Genomic DNA, 18865 nt, shown 5'->3' on the forward strand with positions numbered 1-18865 from the left:
CAAAGCAAAGGAGTTTCAATGTAATTGAACGTAAAAAGAAGCATTTCAAGAGAAACACGTGACTGATAACAAACGGATAATTCGACTACGAATTGGTGATTACAACCTGCGTACATACACAGCATACGCTTTATACGCCACGACGGACAAGAACGAAAGTAGCTAAGCTAGGCATCGAGCTGGCTTGTGGATGTTGGTATCAAGTTGACTTCTACTAGATAGAGCAAGGGATGAGGCGCGCCGAACCAGGGGGACAAAGATTACGCCCTGGTGGCAATATTGCGCACTTTTCTCGTCTCCTACTATGCGGTCGCTAAATCCCCTCTCTTCACTAGAGCGCGCTCAGCCCGCAAAAGTAGCGCATGCGCCGGCAGTTTTGGTGACTCGGGACCCCGCAGTGCCGCTGCAGTGAAGAACCCGAGGCAACACTGGGACAGCGTTTTTAGTTTGCCTACTCGCGCGGAACGTCGCGCATTGGCCCGTGTGAAAAAAACAAAAAAAAAACAAAAAAAGAAACGGGGATTGGGAAACGGGGGTGGGGGGAGGGGAAACCCCTAAAAAGCCGGAGGCGAACGTTGAACGCGTGTCTGAAAAGACGACCAGCGCTGGCGTACCATATACGAAGGGAGCGGGAGTGCTGCCGCAACTTTGTTTCCTATTACGCTTTCAAAGCTTCTTTTGAGCTGGAATGAACGACTGGCAAGCAGCCAACAGAGCAGTGCAGAATAAATTACGCGTACGAAGAGAAAGCTCGATCACTGAATGCGACTTCTTCGTCCAGTACAAGCGTAAACAGAAAAAAAAAAAAGCTGAGTAAGAATCTTGTTAACTGAATGGGTTAGGGAGTGAAGAATATCTTTCAATGTCACTTCACTATGCACTTATAAACCCCGCGCCACTAACAACTTCATAAATAATAAGCGGGGGCCAGTACCGAGGGGGGGGGGGGGGGGGGGGACGCCGTATTCGAGAACGCCTGCTGGTTCTCAAAAAGCAGCACCAAAGCTGAGCATGAAGCGAAGGCTGTCGTCATGGTTTCCTGATATGCTAAGTATGGAGACCGGAAGTTGACACGGGTGTACAACATGGCACGGACAAGCTGAACAAAGTACTCCAACTGTGCAAGAGGCAGGGTTCGCGTCTGCTGCTAGAGTGTACTGCTGCCTTATAAAGTTTAATAGGTGGCGCTTTCACGCGTAATGAAATTTAGTTTATAAGGAAGTGACAACTCATAAATGTGAAGTAGAAAAGGAATATCAGGAAGGAAAAAACGCAATCGCGCAGTCATATGTAACTAATTAAATACCGGAATCCTACTCTTGCATCTTCTATTTTTCTTTTCAAAAAGAGACTTAACTGGTTCAACAAAACATAACGAGCACGAGCACCTGTCGCAACGTTACGCACACTTAATACGACAAACGTGATTGGATCGAAGTGATATTAAATCGAAAGAAAAGAGCAGCTACCCGAAAGCGCCGATAAACTAAATTTAAGCAAACGCTTTCGTGTCGAGCGACTGTTCCCAAATCTGGTAATACATTTCTCATCGTAAAGGGAGCAAGACAAAAGAAAACGAAACGAAACGACGGAATAAGTATTGGATTCGATATCGATTTTTTTTTTTTCATTTCCGCGTACGCTCTGAATCGCTCGGCGCCTTCACTTTCCCTCGGGTGGTTTAACGTGTTTTCGTTCACGCTAGTTCCTTCCGCGGCTGAAGAGCCAAGCGAGGCATGCGTCACAGAAACCTGCGAAAGCCCCACGTATTTTTTAAGTCAGCGCTCCTAACTTCGTGGCTCTTCCGTCATTCCTTCTCAAGTTGCAGACAACGCGGCACTGTCGTTTCATACGCCAGAAATCAAACGCATTAACAATATTGGCCGTGCCGCTTCCCGAGGTAATTAAAAAAAAAGAGCAAAACGCTGAGGCAGCGTATAAGTACCGAGCGTTACCTAAGTGTATCTGTCCTCGCTTCGGCGAGTGCGGCTTCGGCCGCTTATCTGATTTTTTTCAGCAGCGTCCGCTCCGGCGGACGCAGTTGTTGCTGCGACGCGCGTCTTTTCTTGCCTTTTTCTCTTTCCTCTGATCTCTTACCTCTCCTCTATCTGCACGTGGCAGCGGTGGTGGCTTGTCTAGAGCCAGTAGCAGGCCCGTGCAATTTCCTTTTCATCCTTCTCTCAGTCACAACAACAACAACAGGTGGTGACGATTCGGTTTGCAGCCTCCGGGCTGCGGCCGTGTATCTGTTTTTTCAGCCAGCGTCCGTCCCGGCGGACGCGGTTGTTGCGACGCGCGTCTGTACTCTCTCTCTTTTACTCTGTTCTCTTATCATTCAACTCTCTTCTATCTGCACGTGGCAGCGGTGGTGGCTCGGCTGGAGCCAGTTGGCAGGCCCGTGCACTTTTCCGTTTCATCCTTCTCTCAGTCGCAACTAACGCAACCAACCAACCAATATCGAACGAATATAGCGACATTAGCCATCGCTATATCCGGTATGAATCTTTCTTTATATCCATATATCTACCTTTTTCGTCCCAACGTATACAGCGCAAGAAGACAAACAGTTTGACACCACTTAGAATGTCCTACGTCAATTAGTTTGACCATAATGGAGGTTTGAAGCTTCGAGAAGTCACGGTTTGGGGAGCCAAAGGTCGTCGGTGCGAATCTCACGCTTTGATTCGATAAGAATCGTATGCTCCGTAACGCGCTGAATCGTTTGATACCACTCCGAACGTTCTATGCCAATTAGGTGGTCCACAATCTGTGAACCCGTGGTACCACCCACTGGTCCCACTTGGATGGCCTTGTGCTTGATACCAACGCGACCTTGAGTAAAGCTAGCGACTGCGGCTTCGGCCGCTTATCTGTATTTGGAGCAATTGTCAGGTGTTCTTGTAAATGTCGCTGTATCTCGTAACCTTGGTTTGGTTTGGTTTGTGGGGTTTAACGTCCCAAAGCGACCAAGGCTATGAGAGACGCCGTAGTGGAGGGCTCCGAAATTTCGACCACCTGGGGTTCTTTAACGTGCACTGACATCGCACAGTACACGGGCCTCTAGAATTTCTCCTCCAAAGAAATTCTAGCCGCCGCGGCCGGGATCGAACCCGCGTCTTTTGGGTCAGCAGCCGAGCACCATAGCCACTGAGCCACCGCGGCGGCCTCTCGTAACCTTGGCATGTGTACATATGTAAATAAATTTTTTTCTAAACACACTGCGATGCGCGTCTTTTCTCTTCTAATTCTCCTTCAGGCCCGTGCAATTTCCTTTTCATCCTTCTCCCAGTCACAACAACAGCAACAACAAAGGTAGTAATGGCTCAGGGGTATCGGTTGCAAAGCGTCTTTTCTTTCTCTGTTGTTATTCGATTCTCTCCTGTCTGCACGTGGCAGCGGTCACTGTAGCTTAGCTGCAGCCAGTGGACAGGCCCTTGAGTTTTCCTTTTCATCCTTCTTTGTCAGTCAGTAAGCAACGCTAGTATCTGAGCTAAAGCTCTAAAATGACAGTTTCAACGCCGTTAAACCAGGTATGGCGTGCGAAATCACTTGGTTGCTAATTAGCTAGACTGCTGCCTAAACATTGCCTTACGTTCTCCTCCAAGACAATTTCATTTAAACTTTCGTACCACCTGACCTTCCTCTAGCCACACCGCATCCAAGTAATTTCATCTCAAAGGTCAAAGATCGAAGTTTCAGATGCCCATCGGCTTTTTCAGGATTGCTGGCGAACCAGTGCTTCAGAACTAAAATTGCAGCTTTGCCTTTATACCATTCGCAGTGGCACGGGGGTTATGGCGTTAGGCCGCTGATTGCAACGTCGAAAATTTTCGAATGACTCCAAGTGACACCGCACAGCACACGACCGTCTTTTGCATCTCGCCTGCGTCAAAAAACAATAGCAGCGGCCGAGATTCGATCACAACGAGCCAGCGTCGGTAATGAAGTGACTCGCGTGTAGAGACTGCGGGAAGTTCCAGATCATTGGGAGGCTCTGTTGCTCAGACCCGACCCGGAGACACAGATCAAGCTCCTCCAGCTGGCTGAAGACGCCGCCGCTGCCCAAGGGATAGAGGCCGCCGTTTAAGCGAGGGGCGACTTCGGGTCGCTCCTCTCCATCCTCTGGAAATAAAGTTTTACCACCAACGAGCCAGCGCGAAGGGTATAAACGCAAAGCTGTAATCATTTAGCGTGAAAACCCCACTTCACTAGCAATCCTGAAAAAGCCGATGGGTCTGTGAAGCCTAAACCTCTGACTCTCGACCTTTGACGGTATCACTTAAGTCACTGAAAAAATTGGCTGTGGCTTAGGTAAACCTGGATATCTCGAAGCGAAAAGCTGCGGCAAGGCGGAGGAGGAGCCGCGCGTGTAGTGAATACGGTGCTGTCTTAGAAGGTTGCTTTAGAGAAGTGTACTGTGGCGTGCATTCCTCTCGGGTGCACACCAAGATATGAGAGACAGGCATGTGCTTTCCTTAAAAGCAATTTTCATTTCATTTCATTTTCCTTAAGGCCCTTACGGCGTTGTTCGGGTATGCACCGAGATATGAGAGAGGCAGGAGTCACTTCCTTTCCTTAAAACCAATTCTATTTTCATTTTCCTTTCCTTGAGGCGCGGCTCGGGTGTCCACCGAGATATAAGAGGTTCCTGACGCACTGTTTGTCTTTTCTTTATTTTTTTATTTGTGCAGCGTGTGACGTTACTCCTTTCGGGTGTACACCAAGATATGAGAGACAGGCATTACCTTTCCTTAAAACCAATTTTCATTTCATTTCATTTTCCTTAAGGCCCTTACGGCGCGGTTAAAGATATCCACCGAGATATGAGAGGGACAGGCGTCGTTTCCTTTCCTTAAAACCAATTTCTTTTCATTTTCCTTCCCTTACGGCGCGGTTCAGGTGTCCACCGTGACGTCACGCACTTCGCGCATGCGCACCTGTGGCTTTTTCTGTCGACGGGGCCCACGCTAGCCTCAGTGTTGACTAGCCTACTGAAGCTTTTCGCTTCAAAAGTGAAAGATCCCCAGGTCGTGGAGATTAACCCGGAGCGCTCCACTACGGCGACTCTCTCTCTCTCCTTCCCCGGTACCCTTTGCTTCATCTATTTCAAATATACGGGCACGGTTCCGGTGTCCACCGAGAGTGAGAGACTTACTGCGCCTTTTCTTTTCTGAAAACCAACCACTGAACTGACAATATTATTCTCTTCCTGCCGGATGCTCAGGGCCTCATATTTCCATGCTCGGAGCTGCGCTCAGGAAAACAAACGTAAACAAAAATGAAACCCAATAAACTCGGAGAAACGGTTTCGCTTCGGGGCACGAAGCTGATCCCTTTGTGTGCGAAGCTAATCCAAACGGTATTGTTCCTGCTGTCGCTCGCCTGTAATTCCAACGGCGGCAGCTGCGTAAATCCATATTTGGATCCCTTCGTCCCCGGTCGTGCTATTCGAAAGGCTCAGGTCCCGCTTCCTCCGCTCTCTCACCGGCTCGGCTGGCGTGCGGGGGGCCGAACAGATGCGTGTTCTCCTGTGGTCATCCGGCCTACCGATCGATAACCGCCATCAATAACAGGTGGTTAGGCAAACCGAGTCTAGGCTGTATATAGCGCGCCAACAGAGCGTCCCCTTGCAGGCAGGCCGTACAATGTTACAGGATAAGCATGCACTGATTACCCGCGAAGCGGTTGCGCAGTGAGTAACGTTACCTCTCAGCTCATACGCCTGGCCACGCAGTGCAACGAGATGTTGTTACAAGTTACTCAACCGATTCTTCCACGGGCTGTTGCGGAAGGACGGTCCTCCGTTCGAAACTGTCGGTATTAAATGAAGATAATTGCAATGTTGTGACCCCTTCTTCTATATATATATATATATATATATGCCGCCGCGGTGGCTCAGTGGCTATGGTGCTCGGCTGCTGTCCCGAAAGACGCGGGTTCGATCCCGGCAGCGGCGGCTGAATTTCTTTGGAGGAGAAATTCGAGGCCCGTGTACTGTGCGATGTCAGTGCACGTTAAAGAACCCCAGGTGGTCGAAATTTCCGGAGCCCTCCACTACGGCGTCTCTCATAGCCTTAGTCGCTTTGGGACGTTAAACCCCATAAACCAACCATAAACCAAACCTATATATATATATATATATATATATATATATATATATAATCGCCTATGAGTAGGTCAAGACAAAAGAAAAGCAAACAAGAAAAAACGACGACAAACGAGGGATGAAAGGAGTTACCTTTTTTGTGTATGTGATACTGCGACTCCTAACACACGTAGCAGGCGCGCTTCTCCTAAAGTACCTCCACAACGTTACGTCTCCTCAATTCTTGCTCTTGTGACCCTCCGCGGTGGCTCAGTGGTTATGGCGCTCGGCTGCTGACCCGAAAGACGCGGGTTCGATCCCGGCTGCGGCGGCTGAACTTCTATGGAGGCGAAATTCTAGAGGCCCGTGTACCGTGCGATGTTAGTGCACGTTAAAGAACCCCAGGCGGTCGAAATTTTCGGAGCCCTTCACTACGGCGTCTCTCATAGCCTGACTCGCTTTTGGACGTTGAACTCCATAAACTAAACTAAACCAAACCAAACCAATTCTTGCTCTTGCGGCCAAAGTTTCATCTCAATAAAACCATTGCATGTTCGAGAAAATTTCAATTTTCACAAGCCCTCGAGACCCTACGGTATATGTAATAGTATACGTTGCCTGCGTGTTAAGCTGGAATACAGAAGAGGGGAACGGCGGTAAAAAGTCTCCACCTCTCGGCATATGGAACATCACGCCTTGAAACCCCATTCCTGCTCATACGCATGCGTAAAAGTTACGAAGAGAGAGAAAACAAAAACACAAAAAAAGACGGGGACCGGGACATGTAGATGGCGCAATGAAGTGAAGCAGGCTCGGCGTGTAGTGTCGCGTTCAGCCCAACGCATCTCGGGCAGCGGTCGTAAAGGTGGGCTTTATGGTCGTGCTCTGGGGCGCGAACAAGGGGCTCCCAGTGTCACGACGAGTGTGTGGCGGCGCGGGGGAGTGGGCTCTCGATAAGCCGTGCTTGAGAACAGCTTCGGCGACGAAAGCACAGGGATTGCCGCGAGGCAAGGCGAGGACAGTCGGGCCGCCTCGGTCCGCGCTCTCGATTTCTCGAACGGGAACAGTTTTCCAATCTTTCGGAATGTCGACCGGCGTTTTAAAAGTTCCCAACTGGCTTGCAAGAAAAATAAAGGGATGGAAAAGTAGCGTTTTACGTCCCTGTGTCTGCTCATACCAATAGAGATGCGCTGTGTTACTGGTTTTCGTGTCTCTAATGCTGTATTTCCTCTCTACTATGTTTTTCGATGATTCTAAGATGAATATATTCTGTTAAATCACCCTGCAATTATTTATCGCTCGAAACTACAACTAGTAGCCTAACATTTATGATTTTTTATTCCTGTGTACTGAATATCGCCTACCGTCTGTACCAAGTCTACGATCTTGGCGACTCTTTAGAAACAAGGCTTTGACCAGTACGAGCTAGGTGTCTAAGCGATAAAGATAATAAAGCGGTTAATAAAAACGGCCATATGAGAGCTTGTAAGGCTACGTTGCATGTGGGAAACCTCAAAGCGCGTAAAACGTTCACTCTCGATACGCCCCGGTTCATGCAGGTTCATGAGAAGTGGTACACCCTTTCGGTCCGTGGGGCGAAACCACGAACATCTCATTGGAAACACACCAGACACGCTTCGGCCCTTTTCAGTCTCTCCAAAACCCAACGCGTTGCCCTTCCTGTAGGCTTGCAAACTAGCTAATGATTTTACTCTTGGCAACTTTTTCTGACTGAACTTTCCCTTACGCTAGCCTAATTACAAAAGAAGCCTTAAAAGGAGCCTTAAAACATGCGGACCGCGAGATGCCGTGAAGTAGGTGTCCAGAGTAGGAGGAGCAAATTGCATTGAAAGAACGACGGTGTAAGCTCTTGTAATCAGTCATCCTGTAAAGACCCCAAACCGCCCAGGAGCCCCCTGGTATTCATACACTAAAAAAGGGTTTTCTGGCGGGCTAGTTGGTGCTTGTCGTTCATGATTAAACTGCGCGAAAAAAAAACACGGACAGAGACAGAACGTGTTTACGTGTTTTCTGTCTCTGTCCGTGTTTTTTTCGCGCAATTTAATCATGAATTCATACACTCTAAAAAGAAAGGAGTAAAAAGGGAGTAAACTGACCTCTAGCGCACACCATTTTATGCGCTTGAGGAGAGTTTAATCTGTTTTTACTCTCATGTATGCGCATTCGTGCTTAGAGTGTAGGCATCACCTCTCCGTCCACTGCAATTACAGTGACTGCTCGAGGCAGGCGTCCGGAGCGTTCGGCGGAGTGTGCCAAGGCGCTCTCGTCCAAATGTTTACGGAGCAGCCGGCTCTTCTTGTTCATGCATGGAAAGCGCGTTACTAAAGCGGGAAAGCGCAGGCGTCGGCCGTATTCTATTTAAGCGTCCGCCGGCCACCTCGACCGCGACACGCGCGCCGCCTAGCGGCCCTGGCCGGCCGCGTCTTATCCCCCGCAAATGAGCACCGCGGGTCGGTCGTTATCGCACGCAGTCAGCGCAGCAGAGGGACTCCGCCAGGGCAAATATTTGTCTCCTGCAAGTATTGACAAATACGGCCCCGACTGCCCGGAATCGACCAGGGGCGAGCGAGTGTGAGCACTGACTGATGGAGGCGCCATCATCGCGCTCTGAGAATGTGCAGACGACGCCACCCGGGGCGTGGACCGATCGCAAGACAAACACGGCGCTAATATGAGCAAAAGAAAGCCCCGCAAGCACGGCAGCAGAAGAACTGCTACGGGAATGATGAGCGGACTTGCCTTCTCTCGTCTATGCGTTCGAACAGGTTCTCTAAGATGGCGTGACTTCTTCTTGCGCTCAAAACACGGATCAACCTGTACGGAATAAAAACCTTCCAGGGGCACTGAACTCTGCTTACGTGCATTATGAAGACTGCAGCGCTGGCAAACACGGACAACACGAAGGAGACACCGAATTAGCTCATGCGGTGTCTCCTTCGTGATATGGGTGTTTCCGTGCGCTGCAGTCTTCATAATGCACAACCAACTCGACCATAAAGCTACCCCTATGTGGCATGAATGCAAAATCGTTGTGCCCTGCTGCTGTTTCCGTTAGTGCGTTTGTGGTTGGTCTAACTTAGTTCGCGTTGGTCACCAAACCGCACACGATTCGGAGCTCCGGGGGTTAATGCCCATATATGCAGAGTTGGCCATTCTCTACTCAACATTCATAGATGACGGAGAGTCCTCAAATCATTTCTGGCGCAATATTGCGGCGGTTAAGCAATGCGCCACTTCCCCGACAGGTGGCTGTTTCAAACACAGCTGCGGTGGTGCTTGTGAGACCCGAGCAACCTTTCGCGACCAATCATTAATTTAACGCCACCTACCATCGTGGGAAATTTAAACAAAATCCGGAGGAAGTTGTGATGATGTCACAAGGTCACGTGACCTAGGTGACCACTGCTTCTCTGGGGTTGCTTCTCGTCGTTGTCGTCGACAGCCGGAACCCTTTTCGCAGTCGTGTTAAACTGTTTAGTCACTGAACAAGTAAAAAATTCTCAGCGACGCTTATTATCGGCTCTGGTTACGAAACTTGATCACAGAATGAATGAGTTGGAGGCGAAAGCTCGCCGAATTCAAAGCCCAGAAATTCGATCGGTGCATTTGGTGCAGTCTTCACATATCGTGACTAATAAAGACCAAGCAGACCGCTAGACCGCGTATACTTCGACGACCTGTTATACACTCGAATGAGGCAAGAACATCATAAACCGAAAAGTTAGGGGAAAGGGGTGTCGGTTTTGGGAGGAGGGGGCTACGAAGCAGCAAAGCGACGAAAGAAAAAGAAAGAAGCAAAGTAATAAGCAAGCACAGTGAGCAAGGACCGGTCGGCGGAGCGCGAAATTGCCTGGCGTCGGAGAGCACGCTCGTGCCGCCCGAACACCACCGACGGCACGACCCCTGCTTTCAGCGGCGAACACTGTCGCACAGCGGTTAATATACTACGCCCGGTACGAAGAGGTATACCGGCGGTGACGGCGGAACTTCGCGTATGAATGCGACAGCCGCGTTTCTGACAAGTGGCGCGACTAATATTCTCGGCAAAAGGCCCGCCGGGCGCGCTCACGCGAAATCCCGTTGGCACGAGGGCACAGAATGCCCTTTGTTTCTGGTCGGGTGACGCGTGTATAGAGGGCAAGGGCGAAAGCCCACTGGCGCCGTCGTGCGCACTGAGTATGGAACTCGTCGACTCACATGGGTGACCACGCGAGTCCGGAAATGCCCGTTCGTCTTGCACTGCTCGTCGACTTGTAGCGTAGGGGCAAGGATTAGGGATCACAGCTCTGTGCAGTTTGTAGAGAACTAGAGGAAAGGGACTGCACGTTGGTCGGATACTCTTCTTCGAGTTCAATAATGCCAATCCTAACTGAGCCATCTCCTTTTCTTTTACGCATTTATAAGCGCCAATGAATGCGCGGAAGGCAAGCGACGTTAGAAAGTTTGACATGGGGACAAGATTGAGGAAGCACTCAAGCAAGCAGGAAATAGGCTTTGGGAGAAGCCAGAAGAACGCAGTAACAGATAAGCATGGCGATGTCAAAAACAATAAGGGCGACATAAGGTGGCGAAGGAATTCTTAACTGACGTACATAATAGACAAGCCAACCACAGCTGAGGATATTGAAACCGCAGGAACTGTACCCAGGTCACCACAGTGGCTCAGTGGTTATGGCGCTGGGCTGCTGACCAGAAAAACGCGGTTTCGATCCCGGCCGCGGCGCCTGAATTTTGATGGAGGCGAAATCCTAGAAGCCCGAGTTCTGTGCCATGTCAGTGCACGTTAGAGAACCCCAGGTGGTCGAAATTTCTGGAGCCCTTCACTACGGCGCCTCTCATAGCCTGAGTCGCTTTGGGACGTTAAACCTCAAAAACCATAAACCAAGTGCTGTACACAAGTTAAGCCATCTCTGCCTTTCGATAGACGACGATGCAGCCCGTCCGGAACATCATTGTTGAGGAGCGGAAACAACTACTTCCATCCTGTTAACCATTTGTATTCAAACGGAGGCATAAGTGGACAGGGCGTATGGCCAGGTTATTGATAATATAGCGGAAGTGATGCTGTGAAATGACATTCCAAATTCCTGCCTTGCATGCAAGCGCGGCAGTGGCAGCAATACATGATTACAAATCTTGCCACACTTTCTTGCCACATATATGGCCGCTGGAATACAAAGGGTTAATTACAAATGAAGATGCGGTCGGTACATGCATAGCGCCTTATCTGCCACGCGATATAACGCGGGAGCCATGAACTGCAGAAAAAACAAAACAAAGAAGCTCTACAAAAGCGTAAGTCTGTTCTGCGGCATTCAGAGCAGTGGCCTCGAGAGAAGCCCTGCACGGCAGACTAGTGGGCAGACCAGGGAGTCTTTACAGACTGACGTTCTTGAACAAGCCTTTCACCCCCCATTCCCCAGTTTTCATTAGCCATTCACGCCGAACTGCGAAGCCCTAGGCCGTTTAGTTTCTGAATCGATTTTAAAGTCACTCATTTGACGCTTATACGAGCGACCCCGCATTTTATCACATTACATATATTACTCGCTCTTTGGTAACTGATCCGAGCTTCGCGTTAAAAAAAAATCCCACGCAAAACTTTCCTCATTTACAAGCTCATCGCTAGTTGAGCGGTGACCATGCAGTCGAGCCATTCAACGCCCACACGACGGTTGTGCCAGCATTGTTTGCAAAATAATCACTACGTTACACTAAGCACTGCCTTGTGTCGCCAACGCCACTTTGAGTTTCAGTTTAGTTTTGTTTGTTGTAGTTATCTGGAAATTATTTTACACATTTTTAATACAAAAATTCTTTAATGAAAGAAACATATTTTAAGAAATATAATGCCAGCGTGCATCAAATGAAAATGTTTTTGAAACCCCGTTACGCAATTATGGACTTCAAGAAGCGCTACAAATCCAATCGCGTCACTGCGCAACGACGCTCTAGCAGCCGTTGCGCCAGACGCCGACTTTCACACAGACGCACCGAAGCCATACACGGTGGCATCGGTGTGGAGGAAAAGCTATGGCAGCCGAGATGCGTGGCTTCTGAACTGCACGCGTTTGGCCGCGAAGCCGCAAAAACACGCACAGCCACGTGTTCACAACCAAGATTGATGACGAAATGCAATCTCGCTTAGCTTAATGGACGGTTTGCTGTGTAGCGCGCCGGTTGCGTGCCTTGTATCGTGCCTTTTCCGGGCCAAGGCAAAAGTATGCACGCAGAATTATGCTTTAATTAAACGCACTTCCTCCGAACACTGCTGTCTATAGCGCACGTTCTTCGTAAACACTGGCGCAGAGATATTCTGCGGCCTCGCTGCCGTTGTTCACGTAAAATAATGCTAGGAACGAAGAGGCGCATGGCATCAGAAGAGGAAGGGTGATGATGATAACGATGATGATGAATTCTAATGCCGTGAGGCCATCTGTGGCCAAGGAGCACCATGAGGCAAGATTTTTTTTATACTTTACTCAAAGTGAGTCAACGAGCAATTTTACAAGCATTTCATACCAAGGAAGCCGAATGCCAGGCCAGGGAAAGGTTGAACCCACTGTATCACCAGTGGGTACCCGACAGCAGTGGGGATCGAACCCCACACCCCCTGCATACAAGGCGGATGCTCAAACTCCTCGGAGTGAGCAGGGATAAGAAGAAAAGGATCAGAAGGGAGAATAAAGAGAGAGTAAAAAAATACCGTTATTCCGGATGTAACTCTTACTGAATAAGCTGCCCTCCTGTCTTTCTACAGCGTTCAAAGGAGTGTCGAATCGTAGCGCTATTTCGAAAATCGAATTTCCCAACACATTTCTCAGAAGATAGCCGCAGTATAAGCTGTTACAGAAAACAGAGAAGGACATGTCCGCCACACGACAGCTCACCGCAGAAGCTGATCTCCGCATGGAAATAGCTCGCAATTCAGAGGGATATACTCTCAAATCAACGCACTTGATTTTGATGCGATGTGTATATGAAATCAATGCGCGCTGTTCAATCGTCTTAAGATAGACAGAAGCTAGTTAAAATTGGGTGTTTTCGCTTACCCAGTGTAGTTAATCATTTGTTCAGTATGTATACGATCGAGCGATTGTAACGGCGAAGCCTATGACGTTTACAGCTTCTGTATAGCGTTTCCATCATCTGGCGATTGCAAGACTCAGGTAGACTCAAGAATAACACCGGTATTTCTGTTTCTTTATGCGAAAGCAGCATCAGTGAAATTCGGCGAGAATGCGGGCGTCGTCTGAGTGAAGCGCCCACCCTACAGACGCACCACACCCCAGCAACCTTTCCACCGCTCTCTACTACAGCTAAGGGGATGCCTAAGCACATACTGACTCCCTCAACCCACCTCTTCACCTCAACCCCAATCACATCCACTCCACAGAAGCGTCACCCGCCAACACCCACATACTTACCCAACTCTACCCTCCAGAAGAGTCACCCGCCGATCAGAAATCCACCCAGCAACGGAACGATAAAGCGACGGAGAAATTGATTTCAAAGACGCAGTGGGAAAGCAAGCTGCCCTCTCTGAAGCCCACCTATAAGTTACCTCCTCAACCCAACTCCCACCCACCAGCACCCTCGACCCACATCTCCACTACAGAGGAATTCTGTCGCGTGTGTGGGCCTCGCCTTAGAGTAACATCATTCTTTAGATTAAAAGCACCAATGTAATAATCAAGGGTACATCCAACTGCTTTCGCAGGAATGTCGCATTAGGTTTCGTAATCATCCTGCATTTTTTTTTCCTTGCAGATTAAACCTGAGGAGACGGAAAAAGGAGTTTAAAAAAGTTGGCCATACCGTCACTGATCGCCAGAACCTTCGTATTATCTGCTTCGTCCTAAGCGCACAACTCACTTACTTTGTTGGTCATGATGGCCTTAGTTTAAAACTCAACTTAACCCAACTGAACGTAATCAACACTACACGACATGACACAACCGACTTCTTGCTGAGTAACATGCACTAAAAAAAGCCCTCAACCGCGTTCTTGGAGATCTATCCATTCAATTTATACTTTTATGTTGCCTTTTTTTAACTTTCTGCTGGCGCTCTATTGAACGCCAAAATGAATTTTTCGTCAGAATGGATCATTAAACATGCGGGACTTCTGACGTGTACCCGAAACGACGATCTCAACCGTCGCAACTTCTTCGCGCGGCGTCACTGGGCGACGGCGACATAAAACAGCGCCAAAGACGCGTCTATTACGACCGCAGTCTCAACACGACTGCCTTCCCATCACACCAGCGGCTTGACAGGAGCGACAGCATACGGGAGGCGAGAGCATACGTGCAGTCACGATTGACGTCGCTCAAGCTCGGAACTCAAGAGATAACCTGGACGGAGGAAGGCGAGCGAAAAACTGCCGATATCAGCAGAGGGCGCTGTTTGCGCATTCCACGCGGGCGAGTCGCGAAGGCGCCAAATAAAAATTAGCAAACACAAGCAAAAAAAAAAAAGAAAAAAGACGAGCGAGGCGAGACGAAGCCTCTCGCAACATTAATAAAAGCGGGGCAGACGGCAGCGGACAGGTGACGGGGATGGTTGCGCACTTGTGGAAAATGCAGTCGACGAAAGAAGCAGACGATAAATAAAAGAGAAAAAAATCTCGCAGATGGTGAGCAACAGTTTTCGCTCTCGCTGCGGCGAGAGAGAAGAGAGCAGAGGCAGAAAGTTGCACGAAGGGCTAGATGCGAAAACAAACGTGCGGATCGATATTCGCAACACCTTGCCGCGCTGTTTGGCGCAGTGGGAAAGCGCACGGGCCACAAGAGAACCTGGCAAAGCATAGAAAAACGAAACAAAGCTAAGTTGAAGGAGGAGACTGCGGCAGATACGGTGAACGCGGCGTCTGGGTGGTGTGCGAACCACGACCGACGACCAAAGCCGGAGACTGACAGCTTCCTCCTAGCACCTAACCTCTTTCTTTCGCTTTTTTTTTTTGTTGTAAGGTGTATCCTTTCCCAGGCTCTTCTTACTTGTTTTTGCAGTCTTTTTTTACTTTTTCTTTCTATCGGTGAGGAAAGAGCGCTGGGCTTCAGGAATGAGGTCAGCGGCAAATATGTGCTGCGCCAATTCAATTTAGGGCCGTTATAGTATGCCTTGTGTCAGTGGAGAATGCGATATGCGGCGACGGATAATCATCGTAACGGAGTATCATCGGCGCTAAGCGATAATGCAAATCATTGATGTTTCTTAGGAACGGCAGCTGGTATTCGTGCGCAAGAATGACAGAGGCATTCATTTTAATATGTGTAAGCGTTCGGAAAATCATAGCCCGCTCAGCTGCTGTGCCATAAACTATACGTGACTGCGATTATTTGAATCGGTACGAGATATCATTTCTGCCCCAGCTTGCTCGAAAAGCCCCCTGTCGTCAGTGCGGAATTTCGAAAGCGAGGAAAAAATACACGAAAAGGTATCTAAATTTGAGAGTATAGCGGCCTTTTCAAGCGAGACACGAATGAAGTGAAAGTTTGGGCTCTGAAAGAGCGAAATAGTTCTCTTCTTCATGCGTACAAAAGGCCATTTTTCGTTATAGCCCTAAGCTAATTAACGGCCTGCGCGAAAAAGCACCTGAGAGCCAGGTGGTCAAATTATTTGCTCAGTGTTACTAGTGTGCCTTTCTTTCTACTTCTACAAGTTTTTTTTTTTTTCGGGCTCACGTACTCCTCGCTATATGCAAGTGCCCGTAAAAACACGGCGGTCCAAAGACAATTTTTTACCGGGAGTTCATTTTTCGTGCCGAGATAAGTCAGAGCAGCGCTTTCACGTGCTTTTGAGAGAATACGAAACGCGAGCCACAGCTGACCAATTTTCTCACAAGGTTTAAATTAATAGAGTGCACACCTGTCTTACGAAATAACGACTACAAAATGAATCTTAAGCAAGCAAACAAAGGCGGGAACGCGCTGGAAGCAGCAAGCGCCAGATATTGACGGGCAGAAAAAAGAACAAGCACAAGGAATAGAATCATTAATAGCAAAAAACGGCTGTCGGAAGTGGCGAAATAAAAAAAGAAGAAAGAGAAACGGAAGTTCCGGACCGGAAGTGTTATAACAATAGCTTCGCTCTCCCGGGGGCTGTAATTAGTTTTGCTCGAGACAGTGAACACATAGATAAGAACAAGAACAAAAGAGCCTCTGCCGTCCTTCTGTGACCCATCCGGTGAGAGAGAATGGGTCGTATGGAGCAGCTGATACTTAAAAACGATTGATAAGCGATTGATAGGCGATTAATAAACAACCCATTCATAAAATATTGATCAACGATTGATAAGCGAATGATCAGCAACTGATAAGGGATTGATTAGCGATTGAAAAGAGATTGATTAGCGATTGATAAAAGATTGATCACCAATTGATCACCAATTGAGATTGATTAGCGATTGAAAATAGATTGATTAGCGATTGAAAAGAGGTTGATTGGCGATTGAAAAGAGGTTGATTGGCGATTGAAAAGAGATTGATTAGCGATTGAAAAGAGGTTGATTGGCGAGTGATAGGAGATTGATTAGCGATTGATAATCTACTGATAAACGATTGATAAGCAATTTATCACCGATTGATAAGAGCACGCTACAGGCTGCGGAGCTTCACTGCACGGGGATCGGATTGCGGGTTGCGGTCTGGTCTCGAAGCGGCTTCGTGCTAGTCTGCAAATATGCGGACCTTACGTGCGTCCTAAAAGACAAAGATACTGGGAGCGCGAGGAGCGAGGTTATGAAAACCAGTTACAAACACCTTACGAACGGTCTTGTACACCAACAGCTTATGACGTCCATGAAGCTGATGCCGTGAACTTGATTGACGTCATATGTCGTAACGGAAAGCGCGTTCATCTGAAGGAGGAAAATAATGTCGCCCAGGTGTCCGTGAGCCATATCAGCCATTTAGACCGCGGTGCAGGAGCACGTGAAAACGTATTGTTCATGCTCGCGTGATACAGATCACGTGATCCAGCTGCTGGTTTGAGCAAACAATACGCTCGATCGGCCCAATGTACGATGCATAGGGGAGATGTGTGTATACCACACAAAAAAGCCGCTGTGGCACACGAATAAAAGGTATCAAGTTAATACCTGCGCCTTGATACCAAACGCGTCTGAAAGGTACCAAGAATAAACCGAGACAGCTATAGCCTTCCAAATACGTAGTTTTGCAACACAGCGCTCGGTTGTGGCCGCAGCCAAAGTTGAGATTACAGGCTTCCGGAGTTCGCACGTCCACTGCACTCTCGCGCGAGCTATTTGCCCGCGTATCGTAGAAAAAAATTACGGAGGTCGCTTTAAGGCTACTCACGTATTTCGAATGCGAAAGCATTGTTTTTTTTTTCCTTTCTTTTTTTATTTTTTTTTCCTTTCTAATGAAAATCCTACTCATTACCATACAGTCGTAAAGCCACGCATACACTAGGTTCCCCTTTGGTCGACAAGGAGCAACGCGGTTTTATCAACTACTGGTTGTGTGCCCGCTTCGCAATCTTAAAGTCCTGGGTTTAATTACCCGCACCTTCGGAACAAATTTTATTTTTCTTTGATACCACGGTATCATCATCTGGGATTTTTGGGACCACTGCTGCTGGTCAATGCCGACATCGGGTTTCGTTCCCGATGAGCTTTCCCATTAAAACGAATGTCCATTTGTAATCGCTCGAAGGCTGCGTAGTATGTGCTATCGGGGACAAAATATTGTCCAGGACGGACGAAAAGTGATCTAGGCTCACAGCGCACTTCTATGGCAATGACCACTTCATTTCACTATCACAGTTTTCATTATGCGAGTCCGACTTTCACCTCTACAAATGTGGCCTCCAGTCACTGTCTAATAACAGAGATACCAGCTTCAGTTCCACTTCACACGTCCTGGAAATAGTTGTCCCTGATAGTGCATCGCGACTGATATGCCGTAGTCTTAAGGAGAGTGCGGCGACTCGAACGCTAAGAAATTGTGTCGAGCCCCTCAAAGTAACTATTCTGCTCACATTAATCATATGTTGGTTTCGGTGCGCACGTTACTAGAAACGAAAGCGCGTAATTTTATACCCTTTGAACGATCAATTTGTGCCGGCTGAAATGAGGCGATCAAGTCCCTATCTCAGATTTACGACTTAGAGCAAGTTTCAAACTCCAAAGCGCATTGTAGACGGTATGACGATTAAACATTACCATTATTCATGCTGCGCTAAATCGCTATTATTGGTCTTCTTGGGCCCTATCGAAAAAAAAAATGAATAAGTTGAGAGAGCTCCCTTTCTAGCACTACAGCTTAACCAAAAAATAAACCAGTCTTTCAGCCCAATCAGCGCATGATCATTTTATTCATAAGGGATGGATTTTTGACATAAAAAGGAGAAAGAGGTGAACATGAAGCTACTAGCCGGAGAAAATAAAATGTGTTGCAGTTTAGCTTCACTGGCGCTTGTTTATCCCAATGCAATCGGCGGGTGCCATGAAAAAAAAAATGTCATGAAAACAGCAGTGACATGCGGCCAATAAAACTAGCAGCATACAGTACTTCTCGAATATTTCGATGAGGGGAGTCGTACAAGCCAACCACGTCGAAAAGGCAGGCAAGTCAGGAGACGTCGCGTCAAACAAAAAAAAAAAAAAAAAAAAACGAGCGGACGGGCGTTATTCGGCAGAAAATCCCGAAAGTCATCTGAAGACTTCCGATGGTATCGGCATATCGCGTTGTGCGCAACGGATCTTAGCGACTCGAGTAACCATGCCGCCATGTT

The 18865-nt window shown here is 48.2% G+C and overlaps 2 protein-coding genes across 3 annotated transcripts in view; one reads left to right on the forward strand and one right to left on the reverse strand.

Moving 5' to 3' along the window:
- LOC149342959 (unconventional myosin-Ie-like) overlaps positions 1 to 18865 on the reverse strand; it is a 283527-nt gene that overhangs the window by 143659 nt on the left and 121003 nt on the right. The gene's annotated exons all lie outside the window — the stretch shown is intronic.
- Ih (hyperpolarization activated cyclic nucleotide gated potassium channel Ih) overlaps positions 1 to 18865 on the forward strand; it is a 415526-nt gene that overhangs the window by 22386 nt on the left and 374275 nt on the right. The gene's annotated exons all lie outside the window — the stretch shown is intronic.

Source organism: Amblyomma mixtum, chromosome 5 (assembly GCF_055824585.1).
Source record: "Amblyomma mixtum isolate Tamu chromosome 5, ASM5582458v1, whole genome shotgun sequence".
NCBI lineage: Eukaryota > Metazoa > Arthropoda > Arachnida > Ixodida > Ixodidae > Amblyomma > Amblyomma mixtum.